Raw genomic sequence first — 14294 nt, 5'->3', positions numbered from 1 at the left:
GACCCAGTATTGCATGGGAACTGAACACCAAACCCAACATCATAAACTCTCCAGTGAGAATTCATTCTTTTCTACAGCAACAGGTGCATGTGGGGGAAGACAGAGAGGGAAAAAACCGCAGGATGTACAGGACTTGCTGCACTGGATCCTCAGCTGCCCAGACGTTTGTCACAGCAAGTCCCTCCCAAATTTCATAAATACCTGAGGATTTTGGTCACTTACCAAGACCTGGAAAACGCCTCAGGTGTGGGTGCCCACCTCAGCCATGTGCCCTCTGTCCCTCTCACCTGCAGCACTGTGCACCAGCAGGAGGAACAAGGGGAAGAGCAGGTAAAGGATCCTCATGGCTGATGCCTGTCCTTGGTCTTCTTTGTGCTGCAGAGGGAACACACCAAGAAGCAAAGCAGGGTCAAGGATTGAGGGGAATCTTTGTGCCTGGAGAGGCCAAGCTAAATGAGGTCTTATCCAATGCTGTCCATTCCCCAAGCCAGCCCAAAGCTTGATGCACAAACACCCTGCACAATCCCCTTTGCTTTCCAAAAGTGTGAAAAGTCTTCTCAGTTCTGCTGGCAAATATCCATCCCCAACTCCAGAGCATTCCCAGGATTCCCAGCCAGCCCAGTCCCCATCCCTGTGCTGCACTGACCCAGGAAAGAGCAAGAGGGCAGGGAAGGGTCTTGGTGGCCTGGAAATGGGTCCCCAGTGACCTACCTGAGAAAGGTGTTGGTTCAGAGCACACCAAGGTCTGTCTGTAACAAAACAAGCTGGAATGTCTTGTGTGAAGAGTCCAGCTCAGGGAGTGTCCCTGTGCCCCAAGCACGCTGGTTTTTCCCCATTTCCAGTGGGTGGGGCTGGCACAAGTGGCCTGGGCCAAGGCGGGAGTGCCCCATGGCTGTGGGGGTGCTGGGGCTGGCCCTGCTCCCTCCCTGCTGCAGGGCCAGAGGCTGAGGGGCCTCCTGGGGCTGTTGCAATCAATGGCACCGTTGTCCCCATGCAACACCTCTTGTGACACCCGCGGCACAGCGGCACCGGGCTGTGGGGCCAGCAGGGAAATCGTTGGGATGGGCACAGGAACTGGTGGGTGCCAGCACAGGAACCAGTGTGCAGTCCTGAGGGAGCAGAATCCTTCTTGCATGGGCTCACAGGATCAGCACTGTAATGGCTGGGGTGGGAAAGGTCCTGAGAGATCATCTCCTTCCACGCACTGCCATGGCGAGGGACACCTTCCACTATCCCAGGTTGCTCCAAGCCCATTCTATCCTGTCCTTGGACACTTCAGGGATCCATGAACAGCCACAGAGACACAGCCTCTCTGGGCAACCTGTGCCAGTTCTTCATCACCCTCACACAGAAGGATTCTTTCCTAAAATATATCTGATTTAAACTATGTCAACGTGAAAATATGTCCTTCTCTCCTATCCTTTGTGTTTCGTATTTGAATTGCACAACCAGATGGGGTGGAATGTATAAATATTCGCGGTTTATGAAAGAAAAAAAGTTGGAAAATTCAAGAACATCTTAATATATAACAGGTCTGTGCACCTGCCATGTCAGGGGGTTAAGGAGGGTTGTCTCTAGTGGCTGTTCATATAAAATGAGAGCAATACCAGGATAGATGACAAGTTCTGTAAATCAAGGGATCCAACAAAACTGTGCCTCCTTCTAATGCCAACCAAGGTGAAGAAATACAAGCTGGATGCAGCCATCACTTGTGAATCCAGTGTGTTTGATGGCAGCCATGCCACTGAGAGAAGTGACAGTCCTTGCCAGGCAGGAGGGTCTGTGCCATGTGCCCAAGTCGGCAGCTCCTTCTCCAGGGGTTTGGCAGAGCAATCTGGTCCCCCCAAACTGAGCAGATCTCTTGGGGATTTGCAAGTGAAACCCAGTGTCTCAAGCTTTTCTGCTTCACAACCCTGAGATGCGAAGTGACAGTGACAAGGTGACAATCATAAAACTGCAGGAGAGGGATTCTGGATGCTCAGCAGATGCAGAGGCGCTACCTGCACTCATTACTGATGGTGGGTTCACTGGGAAGGTTTCATGAAGAGACTCAGCAAATGTTCCATTCTATGTCAGAGCAGCAGATTGGTGCTGGTTTCCAGTGAGCAGGGTCTATGTGTATGTCCCTGCATGTGCCCCGATGTCCCTGCATGTGTCCCTCTGTTCCTGGATGTGTCCCTGTGTCCCTGGATGTGTCCAGAAAACCACAGCACCGCATGGTTCTTACACAAGGCAGGATGTCACAAGGCCCTGTGTTTGGAATCCTTGTCAGAGGTGCCAGAAGAGGAAACCAAAGCCTCATTTTCTCTGGTGCAGGGGGAGAAATGTGAAAAGGAACTCTTGGGCTACTGGTGACTCCATCCTGGCCTCTGTGCTCTTCCCCTCCTGATGCTGAGAGGAGCAGCAGGACAAATAATCATTTGTATCATCAAATGTATGGAAAGATGGAGGATTGAAATGATGCCACAGTGAAACTGTGCTGTGGATACTGAGTATTCCATATAGACATATTACTGATGAAAGAGGACAAAGGAAACCTTTTGGTTCAGGCAATTATTTACCCCTGTCAAGCTCAGGATTAACCTGTCTATGATGTCTTCCATGACATCCCCCTCAACATATCATTATTAAGGAATGCCTCCTGTTGCAGGTTTTACAGTTGGGACTGGATCTGGGACTTTGTAAGAATGCTGAGGCTATTTTAGTTATGAGGCTTTGCCACTATGTTAACACTTCCCAGTGCATGTATTTCAGACATAGAAGTTGTGTCTGGAGAACAGAATGATATTGGGGCCTATAAACAGCAGGACAATGTTCCTGTTCCACCAGAAGGAGCATCTACAGGGCAGCCCCAGCACAGGCAGCCCAGCCAGGCTGGCCCAGCAGGCAGTGCCAGGCTCAGTGTCCCCAAAGCACGGCCAGGCAGGAGCATCCCCAGGGACACAGGCACTGCTCAGCCCCAGCTCCATGCCCAGGGCCTTCTGCTGCCACCAAGGCAGGGGCAGCCCCAGGGCCAGCAGGTACAGCAGCCCTGCAGCAGCAGCAGGACACACAGACACAGCCCAGCCCTGCAATGCCAAAGTGCTCGTCTTTATTCAAGGTGGGAAAAGCAGCCCCTGCCCCAAAGACACCGGGGCTGGCACCACAGGGCTCCAGCCCAGCAGCAGCCAGCAGGAGCAGCTGCCACTGCTGCTGTCAGCCCAGCTGGGCACGGCACAGCCCCCCAGGGCAGGGGACATCAGGAGGTGACTTTCTGGAGCCAGAAGCGAGGGGCTTTTTCTTCTTAGGAATTTCAAGGTCTCATTCCCAGATCCTGCTGAAAGAAAGAAAACAAGCACATCTTCAGGTGGCACTTTCCCTGCTACTCTCTCCCCTGCCCTGCAATGCCCAGGGTGAGGTGCAGCAGAGTCAGGCTCAGGGCAGGTGAGGTGCAGTCCTTAGTGCAGCCAGGTTGGGCCTGGGCTATCTCAGTGCTGGCAGCCCTGGCTCCAGGGCTATGCAGATGCAGCCAGACCTGGATCATGTCCTCGGTGCTGCCCAACGACAGGGAATGTTTCCCTCTTTGGTGGCTTTGTTGAGTCCTCCGGAGAGCCTGGTTGAGGCCCTGGGCACTGTGGGAGCGTGAGGAGGCCCTGGCTGACCTGGGGCTGCTGCAGGCCCACTTAGGGGAGATCAAACCCTCAAGGACTATTCTCTCCCTCCTTGAGCATCTCTCTCAAAGCATAAATGCTGCAGAGTATTTATCGTGAGATGTCTATTGCCAGTGTCAGGTTTAGGTACAAAATCACGAATGGGACAGGACTGCTGACGAACGCCACTCGAGCTGTTTTATTTTTCAGCATCCCTCCCATTGCATTGTCATGTCTGTGGGAAGATGCCAGCAGCTCATGTCCTCAGCAGCAGACAAAGAACTCAATATAACAAATCACTTAAATGTTTTTTGACCAATCACACAAAGCAAAAGCATATTGACAGTAGTTTTTTCCAACCACTATAAGCACATATGTCTTTCGTTAAAATAATGCTTGTTATTTTGAATACAATACCTGCTTGACAGCCTGAAAACGCAATGCCCAGAGCTCCATCATTAAGCTGAAAACTTCCTAATATCTTGCTCAGAATACTTTTCTGTAGCTTATGATGTTATTCCAGATAAGAGTAAATACACAGACCATTATATTATTTGTCCTAACTAATTCTAATATATCATTTCAGCTGAGAACTCTTACAGCAACTGATTAGCACTAAATTCTAGTTCTCCTGTTCCTGAGGACAGCCTTTTACAGATTTCCCAAAGGCCTTGAATTTCAAGGATTCCCACATTGTCAAGAAAGAATTTAGTAACAGAGATTTCTGAGGAAAAAAGAGGAAAATATTATTTCAGCCAAAGATCTGGGCCTTACCTTCTGCAGCACACAAGGCTTGCTGAACATCTTCCCACTAAACGTGTACCACGAAAACAAGAACGCCTATAGCAGAATCCTCGTCGTCGCCTGCATGCCTCTGCATTTCCTGTTCCCATGGGGACAGACACATGGAACAATTAAAGGAATATTCTGAGAAGTCAGGCTGTGGTTATAGACAGGCTGATGCTCCCTGGTGCTGGTGCATTTCAGACCAAGAGAAGGGCTCAGACCCAATCCCCCCACAGCCACATCTCCAATTGCAATGTGTCTCACCTGAAAGGTCCCTGTCCCCTTAAACTGGAGCAGAGCAGACAGTAGAACGGACCAGTGTGAGGTTGAGGAATAGCTGTGCAGACTTCCAGCTGCATTCCCACCTCTGCCTGGACCAGCAGAGCTGGGAGGCAGGCATTTGTCAATTACTAAATCCCTGACTTACAGAACAAACCAGGGCTCTGTTTCCATGGGCTGTCTCCACACCAAATCAGTGTCCATCTGGAAACTCACTCAAGAAAACCCTTTCACCACAATTCCCAGTTACCTTCTCATCATTCCCACAAACTTGGACGCTTCCAGGGACACTCAATTCCCCCTGGAGCAGGCTTACACTTCCCACAATTTCCCCCTCTTCCCCTGTCACCTTCAGCACCCTGGACCAACAGGAGAATCAGAGGGAGGAGCAGGAACAGGATCTTCATGGCTGCTGATCCTCCTGGGTCTTCACAGAGCTGCAAAGGGGACACCAAGGCAATGGGGACAGGCAGGAAGCCATGAGTGGGCAGGATTCCAGAGAGAGAACCCACACTCACCTGCCTGGAGAAGGTCTGGGTGTTGAGGCAGCAGCAAATGCAGAGGAATGGCTGTGTGCAGATGGCCTTGGGGCCAGGCAATGCTGCAGTGGCCCAAGCACGCTGGGTTTATAGCAGTGCTGGTGGGTGGGACAGGCCCCAGGTGCTGCTGGCACAAGTGGCCTGGGCCAAGGCGGGAGGGCCCCATGGCTGTGGGGGTGCTGGGGCTGGCCCTGCTCCCTCCCTGCTGCAGGGCCAGAGGCTGAGGGGCCTCCTGGGGCTGTTGCAATCAATGGCACCGTTGTCCCCATGCAACACCTCTTGTGACACCCGCGGCACAGCGGCACCGGGCTGGGCAGGAGAGGGATGGGATGGACAAGAGAGGTGGGTTGGTGTTGGGAAGAGGAGAAATGAGGAAATGGTTTCCCTCCTTGTGGTCTCCCATTTTATCTCTCATATTCAGAGTGGGACGTGGATGATCTGAATGAATATTACAATCGTGCTCAGCTTTGTACAGTGAGGGGAAAGTTTTCCCACTCATTTCACACCAACAGCTCTTTTGGGGAGTTTGGAAATTATATGGAGAAAATAACATTTCCTGCACTCCGTCTTGCCCTTTATTTCCCCCCGTGTACCCTTGGTGAGCCCTGAGCTCATTTCCCACACCTCCATCAGTCTGGCTCCAGATGTTCTGGGCCAAGGAGCCCCTGGGCTGGGGGAGCAGCGCTTGAGTGCAGAGGGAAAGGGAGCTTGAGGGAACAGTCCCAGAGTCAGTGCCAGGACAGGCAAGCACCGCTGAAGGAAAAGCCAAGACAGGCAGAGATATTCTGAACATCCTTCACTAAATCTCGCACTTCTGGAAAGCAATGGCACTAAAAATATTTTTGAGGTCAGTCTCTTATCCCAGATTACATGGAGCAGAGGAAATGGTCTCAAATAGCAGAAGGGAAGGATTAGACTGGGTATTAGTAATAATTTCTTTGCAGAAACGGTGATGGTTGTTTGGGACATGATGCTCAGGGCAGTGGTGGTGTCACCGTTCCTGCAGGAAATTTAAAGCTGTGTGGATGCGACACTTGTGCCCATGTTTTCGTATTGGTGTTGGAGTTCCTTGGGGAATGCTTGGACCCAATATTCTTAAAGGACTTTTGCAATATCTGAAATGTTATGGGTGTGATTCTTGAGAGGCAAAGTCTCCAGTGAACCAGGCAGGGTCCTCAGCTGCTCCCAACCCTGCAGCAGCAGCAGGACACACAGACACGGCCCAGGCCTGCAATGCCAAAGTGCTCGTCTTTATTCAAGGCGGGAAAAGCAGCCCCTGCCCCAAAGACACCGGGGCTGGCACCACAGGGCTCCAGCCCAGCAGCAGCCAGCAGGAGCAGCTGCCACTGCTGCTGTCAGCCCAGCTGGGCAAGGCACAGCCACCCAGGGCAGGGAACATCAGCACATGGGGACATCAGCACATGGGGACATCAGCAGATGAGTCCAGCAGCCAGAAGCATGGGGGACGTCCTTCTCAAGAATTTTCAGAGTCTTATCCCCAGATTCTGCAGAAAGAATGGAAACCAGCGTATCAGCTGGTGTCACATTTCCCTGCCACTGTCTCCCCTGCCCTGCAATACCCAGGGTGAGGGGCAGCAGAGTCAGGCTCAGGGCAGGTGAGGTGCAGTCCTTAGTGCAGCCAGGTTGGGCCTGGGCTATCTCAGTGCTGGCAGCCCTGGCTGCAGGGCTGTGCAGATGCAGCAATGTGGTGATCATGTCCTCAGAGCTGCCCAACGATAGGCAATGCTTCCCTCTTTTGTCGCTTTGGTCAGTCCTCTGGAAATCCTGAAGGACACCTGGCACTGGGGGAGAGTGGGGAGGCCCTGGCTGATCCGGGGCTGCTGCAGCTCCTCTCAGGGTATCTCCAAGCACCTTCCCTTCCCTACCCTCTGCTCTGCCTTGAATCTTCAAGGGTTCCCTGAGCCTTTAGCTACTCGAGGGCCCTTAAATAGCTTCTGCCATGACAGCAACTTTTGGAATCCAAAACTTACTTTTTGCAGCAAAAGTAAAACCTGGAACATTTTCCCGCGATGCCATAGGGGAATTGGCAGTTCAGAAGTGAGCAGTATCCCTTTTCTTTCTTACATTGTTTCTCATTAGTTGGACCCAAGGTGGATCCTGCACAAAAAGGAAAGAGGTCAAAGGGAGTGTGGCATAAATGTCAAAAATGTGTCTGGTTCAGGCGCAGCTGCTGCTGGCTCTGAGTTGCTGTCTTGTATGGGAACTGAACAACAAAACCAACATCGTAAACTCTTCAGTGAGAATTCATTTTTTCTACAGCAACAGGTGCATGTGGGGAAAGACAGAGGGAAAGATCAGCAGGATCTACAGGACTTGCTGTGCTGGATCCTCAGCTGCCCAGACCTTCCTCATGTCAAGTCCCTCCCAAATGTTATAAATACCTGAGAATTTTGATCACATACCAGGACCTGGAAAACCCCTCAGGTGTGGGTGCCCACCTCAGCCATGTGCCCTCTGTCCCTCTCACCTGCAGCACTGTGCACCAGCAGGAGGAACAAGGGGAAGAGCAGGTAAAGGATCCTCATGGCTGACGCCTGTCCTGGGTCTTCTTTGTGCTGCAGAGGGAACACACCAAGAAGCAAAGCAGGGTCAAGGATTGAGGGGAATCTTTGTGCCTGGAGAGGCCAAGCTAAATGAGGTCTTATCCAATGTTGTCCATCCCCCAAGCCAGCCCAAAGCTTGCTGCACAAACACCCTGCACAATCCCCTGAAGTCAGGAAAATCTTCCCAGTTCTGCTGGCAAATATCCATCCCCAGCTCCAGAGCATTCCCAGGATTCCCAGCCAGCCCAGTCCCCATCCCTGTGCTGCACTGACCCAGGAAGGAGCAAGAGGGCAGGGAAGGGTCTTGGTGGCCTGGAAATGGGTCCCCAGTGACCTACCTGAGAAAGGTGTTGGTTCAGAGCCCACCTGGGTCTGTCTGTGAGACACCAAGCTGGAATGTCTTGTGTGAAGAGTCTAGCTGAGGGAGTGTCCCTGTGCCCCAAGCACGCTGGTTTTTCCCCATTTCCAGTGGGTGGGGCTGGCACAAGTGGCCTGGGCCAAGGCGGGAGGGCCCCATGGCTGTGGGGGTGCTGGGGCTGGCCCTGCTCCCTCCCTGCTGCAGGGCCAGAGGCTGAGGGGCCTCCTGGGGCTGTTGCAATCAATGGCACCGTTGTCCCCATGCAACACCTCTTGTGACACCCGTGGCACAGCGGCACCAGGCTGTGGGGCCAGCAGGCAAATCCTTGGGATGGGCACAGGAACTGGTGGATGCAGGCACAGGAACCAGGGCAGTCCTGGGAGACCAGAATCCTTCTTTCACAGAATCACCTCTGGAATGGTTTGGGTGGGAAGGGACTTGAGAGATCATCTCATTCCAATCTCCACCATGGGCATGGACACCTTCCACTATCTCAGGTTTCTCCCAGCCTTGTCTAACGTGGTCTTGAACACTTCCAATGATGGAGTAGCCACAGCTTCTCTGGGCAACCTGTGCCAGGGCCTCACTACCCTTAGAGCTAAGAATTTTTTCACTATGTCCACTGTAACCCTATCCTCTGTTAGTTTGAAAGTTTCTCCTTTTTGGTGTTGCTCCAGACCCTGGCCCAAAGTCCTTCTCCAGCTCTTTTGTATCTCCTTGAGGAGATGGGATCCAAGGTCTCCCCAACCCCTTCTCTTCTCCAGGCTCGACACCCTCAGATATCTCAATCTCTAGAGTTTATGTCTTGATTTGTATGAGCCTGCTTTTTGAGTAAAGCAAAAAATGAAAAACTCTTTTGAGCCTTCTGCTCCATAACTCCATCACTGGGCAGAGTTTTGCTGCCAAAACCATTGCCCTGAGAGAAATATGAAATATTTGAAATATTAAGGATGAATATTGAATATTGAATAATAATTAAATATTAAGGATGTCATGTGTTTTGGAGAAAGACATTTGCAGGATAAGAGGCATCTTCGTAGGAAGTGGGAGGTGAATGAAGTTCCCCAGTGAAACAGGATGGTTGTAAATCCCAATAAGCAGCAGCCTGGCGTCTCTGCCAAGTGCTTCATACCTAGCTGGAAATTTGGAATTGGCCAGGGTGGCATCCTGGGATAGAGAAATCTTTACCAGTAGAACCAGAGGCACTCGTTATGCACACACGTGTTCATGGATCATGATCATGGAGGCATTTTCCACAGAGAGTGAGGTCAGCCTCAGCAGAGGAAAGCCATTCCAACCTCCAGTTGTGTCCAGGTGAGTGGAGAGGAGAAGACCCCCAGCTCCCACCCTGCAAGGCTACCCAGGTTACCCATCTGATCCAGAGGCCCCTTTGGGATGTCACCTGGACAGCTCCCCTGGGAAATCTATTTTACTCCAAGGTCCACAAAGGTGTCCTTGAGGTGCCCTCATGGGATCATCCCAGGTGCTCATGCCATGTGGTGGGATGGGGTGGGAGCAGCACAGCTCCCAGCTCCTGGCAAGGAGGGTTGCACTGGGCCCAGGGTCTCCAGGTGGGGAATGAGGGGTTTTAACCATTCCTGTTTTCCCAAGAAAATATTTCTGCACAGTAAGAAATAAGGGGTTTTGGCATCTGAACACATTCTGACAAAGGGAAGCTGAGTTCTTTTAGCCAGCCTTTCTCTTGGCACTGTAGCTTAAGGGCTGAGTAGACCTGTGTAGAAGTCCATCTGAAAATCCTTCATTTTTTGCCTCACAATTGTCATGAGAAAAGACTGCCGAAGGGTTAAAACTGCTGAACCAGTTGGGAAAGTCTCCTGCTTATCTAGTGTGTTCACAAGTGATGTTTGCAGAACACGCCATGCTGTACTCGAAGGGGGCATGCTGCCCTTTTCTGGACAATTGAACTGGACTTTCTTCGAAACTCCTGACCTGGCTGGACTGAGCTCTGGGGTGGCTCCCCCCCGCTCCATGAGAAGACCTCTCTTGCCTGTCTTCAACCACCGTGATGGACCAACAGAGATGCGAATCCCCTCATCAAGGAACCAAGAACTTCTCTGGCACCCTATTGGTACTCCCATGGCACCCCCATGGCACCCCCCTGGCAAACTCCTTCCAGAGACTGGGACTGTACTCCCTCCCAACTCAGGGAGGGGGAAAAACCTAATGTACCTGTGAGCATTTGGCCATGAAAACAATGGAACTGTCTCACCCCCTCCTCCTGCTCCTATTCTTCTCCCCTCCATGGAAACTTAATTTCAGCCACCCTTCCCCCAACCAAGGACAGCGTATATATTGGGGTTCGGTTCGACTGCCCTTTTGAGTACTCCCCAAGACGTGTACCAGCGAGTTTCGGCGGCGGGACCCCGAAGACATCACGTTTTGGTAGCTATACCCCATTCCCTGACCTTCTTTCCTCCCTTTTTCCTTGTCTTACCCTTCTCTTCCCCGGATCCCTTAACCAAACGCATATTCAGCTGTGGTTATAATCAATAAAATTGCACCTTGTTGATTTGTTACTGCAAAACCCCTGTGCCTTTTGTTGGTTATTTTTGCACCCAAAAATCATTCGTCACCCGTTCATTTCGGGCGGACCTTCACAACCTGGAGAGCTGTATGGCTCAGAAAAACTCAAATTAAGGGGCAGTTTGCACCATCAATTGTTGCCCTCTGGGGTTTGTGTCAAACCCAAGGCAGAATCATCACACAAGTTTCAATGACCAATGCTAACCAACAATTTATTTAGAAGGAAGAATAGCAATGCAGAACACATTTGGATTTACTCTATATTTTAAAGCCTTTTGCATAGGTAGTGAAAGGAGTGTGAGGCTTTGCAGCAGGATCCAGTGGGTTTAGGAGTAAGGAGATTCCAATCAAATTTGTAGGCTTAGAAGAAATTTTCATTACTCTTCAATGAATGGCTCATCAACTTCTCTTACGTTCCATGGCCTGCAGAAAGGAAAAAAAAATATCAGATTTTCTTTCTGGTTATATTCCTTCCCCACTCACTCTCAGCCATGCTTTTTTTCCTCCTGGACACAAATTTTTCCCAAAATAGTTCATGTCAGTTTTAGTCATGTTGCGACATGCTCAATGCAACCATACCTGTGAGTAAGGAGACTGTTTCCCTATTGTTTAGGAAAAACAGTGAATTAAATTGATATCCCCAGATTTTGAGGTGAGCTCATTCACTCCTGAGTAAAAATAAGAGGCTGTTTTTCACATGATAATTTAATTTTACAAAAAATTTTACAACAGAAACCTCACCCTGTGCCTGAGAGCATTCTCCAAATGCTTCTTGGGCAACATGTAACGCTTGAGTCAACACAGAACACCTGACTGTGCTCATGGCATAATAGCTTTTTTTTCCTTATAACCTAATGTAAATATTCAAGAACACCTTGGGGTTTAGGAGACAGGCAAACTATTTACTACTTCTCTGCTCATCCTGCAGATGAGCCTTGGTGAACACCAAACTCACGGTTTGCAGCAGGAGCGGAACCCAAAGCATTTTCCAACTTTAACCAGGTGAAAGGGACATCCTCCAAAGTGACAGCTCCCTCCTCTGCAGAAAAGCATTTCCCTCTGGGGTGAAGACAAACCTGAAACAAGAACCAAATATTTCCTTCCCCCTTCCTCTGCAGGGCAGGGAATTGCAGTGGAAGGGTTTCTCATTCTCAGGTTACAAAGCAGGTCTAGCACAAGCACTGGGCTAATTGATTAATTCCTGACTGGCTTCTAGCAATTTGGAACAGAAGTGGTTAAAACATGCTGGGGATTTTTCTTCAGGTGCACAAAAATCCCTTTCTATCATCCCTTTCCCATCTTACCTGGAGAGACCTGGAGAGCCAAGAAGAGGAGAGAAAAGAGCAGGCAAAGGGTCTTCATGGCTGAGGATGCGCTGTGGCACTGTTGGAAAAGGACCGAGGAAGATGTAAGAGACAGTCCCTGAGATTAATAAAAATTACATTTATGTTAATTTTATCTTCAAGTTTTCAAAAAAATCAGTAAAACTCTGACTATTGTGTGGGGCAAAATGTTTTCAGGACATGGGATCATTAAGTTACTTTAATAGTTTTGTTGCTCAGATTTTTTTTCCATCTTGCAAAACTTCCTTAGCCATAACAGAATCATGGAATCCCAGAATGGTTTGGATTGGAAGGACCATTGAAATTCATCTTGTTCCAACCTCTGGGGCTGAAACACCTTCCACTAGACCAGGTTGTTCAAAGTCCCATCCAACCTGGTCTTAAATTCTTCCATAACTTTATTTTTAGCTAAATTATTTTATCTAGTAAATAAGCAACATAAAGCAAAATTAGGTGATAATACTAAAAATACTAAAAACTACAAACTTCAGGGGAAAAAAGTTCATTTTTTAATGTTTAAATTTATCAAGAGGTCAATTTGCTCAGCATCTCCAGTCTTGGTCTACAGCAGCAGTTCTAGAATGGAAATGTACAATCAAATAATCAATTCCCATTTGAAAAGAAATTTTTAAAAGTAAATATATGATACTTTCATTGGAAGAGTTTCAACTAATATTAGGATTAACTTTATAGGATAAGATAGTCTAGAAGGGTGCTTATGGATAAAGAAGTGGCAGTTAATGTTTCATATCAGGAATTATTAGGAATTAGGAATGTTCTGATCTGTCACAAATGATGGTCTCTCAAGCAAGGAATGGGAATGAGACTGTGCTGAAATGTCATACTGCTGAGAACAGAATTTATAGAGGGTGACCCAAAATTGTTTCAAAATTAATATTAGAAGTTTACACAAGTTCTTATACATTTGAAAGTATCAGGAGAAATAAGGAGATGAAGTGAACAATTCTGAAATTGAAATAAAGATTTTAATGTAGACACATAAATTAAAAATACAATACATAAAATATGTATTATATACTATACTAAATATATAAATATGAGTAATATATCATCTTATACCTATTATGCATTACAAAAATATTGTATAACTATTTATAATATGTTTCTATTAAAAGTCTATATATTTAATGGAAATATATAGATTTAGACATGTAGCTTTCTGCTGAGAGGTCACCAATTTCTCTGGACCACAGACATCTCTAAAGCAACCTGAACCAATCAAACATTTATTTTTCCTAGAACTTAGGAGGCAGAAAAAATTATTAAAGCATTCTAGGCATTAGCATATATTTGAACCACTTATTCAACATGTTCAATTTTCTGAAATCTTCGGTTTACTATTTTAGTTACATACAAATTAAAGTTAATAACACAGAGGTTTGGGAGTTGGATTTTTGAGGAAAAAACAAAAGCTGACATTGAAAGAAAAGAACTGAGACATTACCAGGTATCAGGTGAGCCCTGGAGCCAAACAAGACTTGCTCTTGGTCCCTTCCCTCCTGAAGACTTTGGCTTTGGCACTGGGATGCTCTTTTATAAGGTGAATCCCAAAAGAGACTGACAAGGGCTTTCTCTTCTTAGCCATTAATTGAGCCAATCCAAAAATTGCTGGTTTTTTCCTGATGGCTTCTAATCCAACCAGAAACCAGCTGCTTTTCATTTCTCAATGATAAAATAGGGTTTGAGCTTTTTTCCTGGAAAATCCCATGTTTTTCATGCAATACCTCTTGTGACACTCCAGTTTCTGTAAGATACGTTAACCCACCATGGTATGTCTCAAACATCTTGCACATAGGTTGAACTGTCCCTGCCTAGGAGCAACGTAAAACCTTGCAAAGACAAAGCATCTGTGTGTTCCCTGCAATCCCAGTTCGTTTTCTGTTCCATAAATATAATATAAGAGCACAGAATGGATATATGGAACTAAAACAAATGCCCATTGGCTTCCTGGCCAGTGGCCACTGGAGATGGCAGAGTGAAGCAAGATGTACCCAATTAAAGTGAATACATTATGGTTATGTCCCTGGACACCCTTCCAGCTGGTGGAAAATATGTAAATCTAGGCAAATGCAGTGCCAGAGGATGTCTTTGGGCCCTTGGGCCCCAGAACACTTGCTTTGGGCTTGAGTTTTTCGCCCAGGACTCTGGTTGATTTTTTTGATTCTTCTGCCTTCCATAGGGCCTTTAGCTGATCATTCTAAAACCAGATTATGCCTTAGATGAGCATTCAG

The sequence above is a fragment of the Melospiza georgiana genome, chromosome 3 (assembly GCF_028018845.1).
Source record: "Melospiza georgiana isolate bMelGeo1 chromosome 3, bMelGeo1.pri, whole genome shotgun sequence".
In the NCBI taxonomy this organism is placed as follows: domain Eukaryota; kingdom Metazoa; phylum Chordata; class Aves; order Passeriformes; family Passerellidae; genus Melospiza; species Melospiza georgiana.
This window is presented reverse-complemented; position numbering follows the sequence as displayed.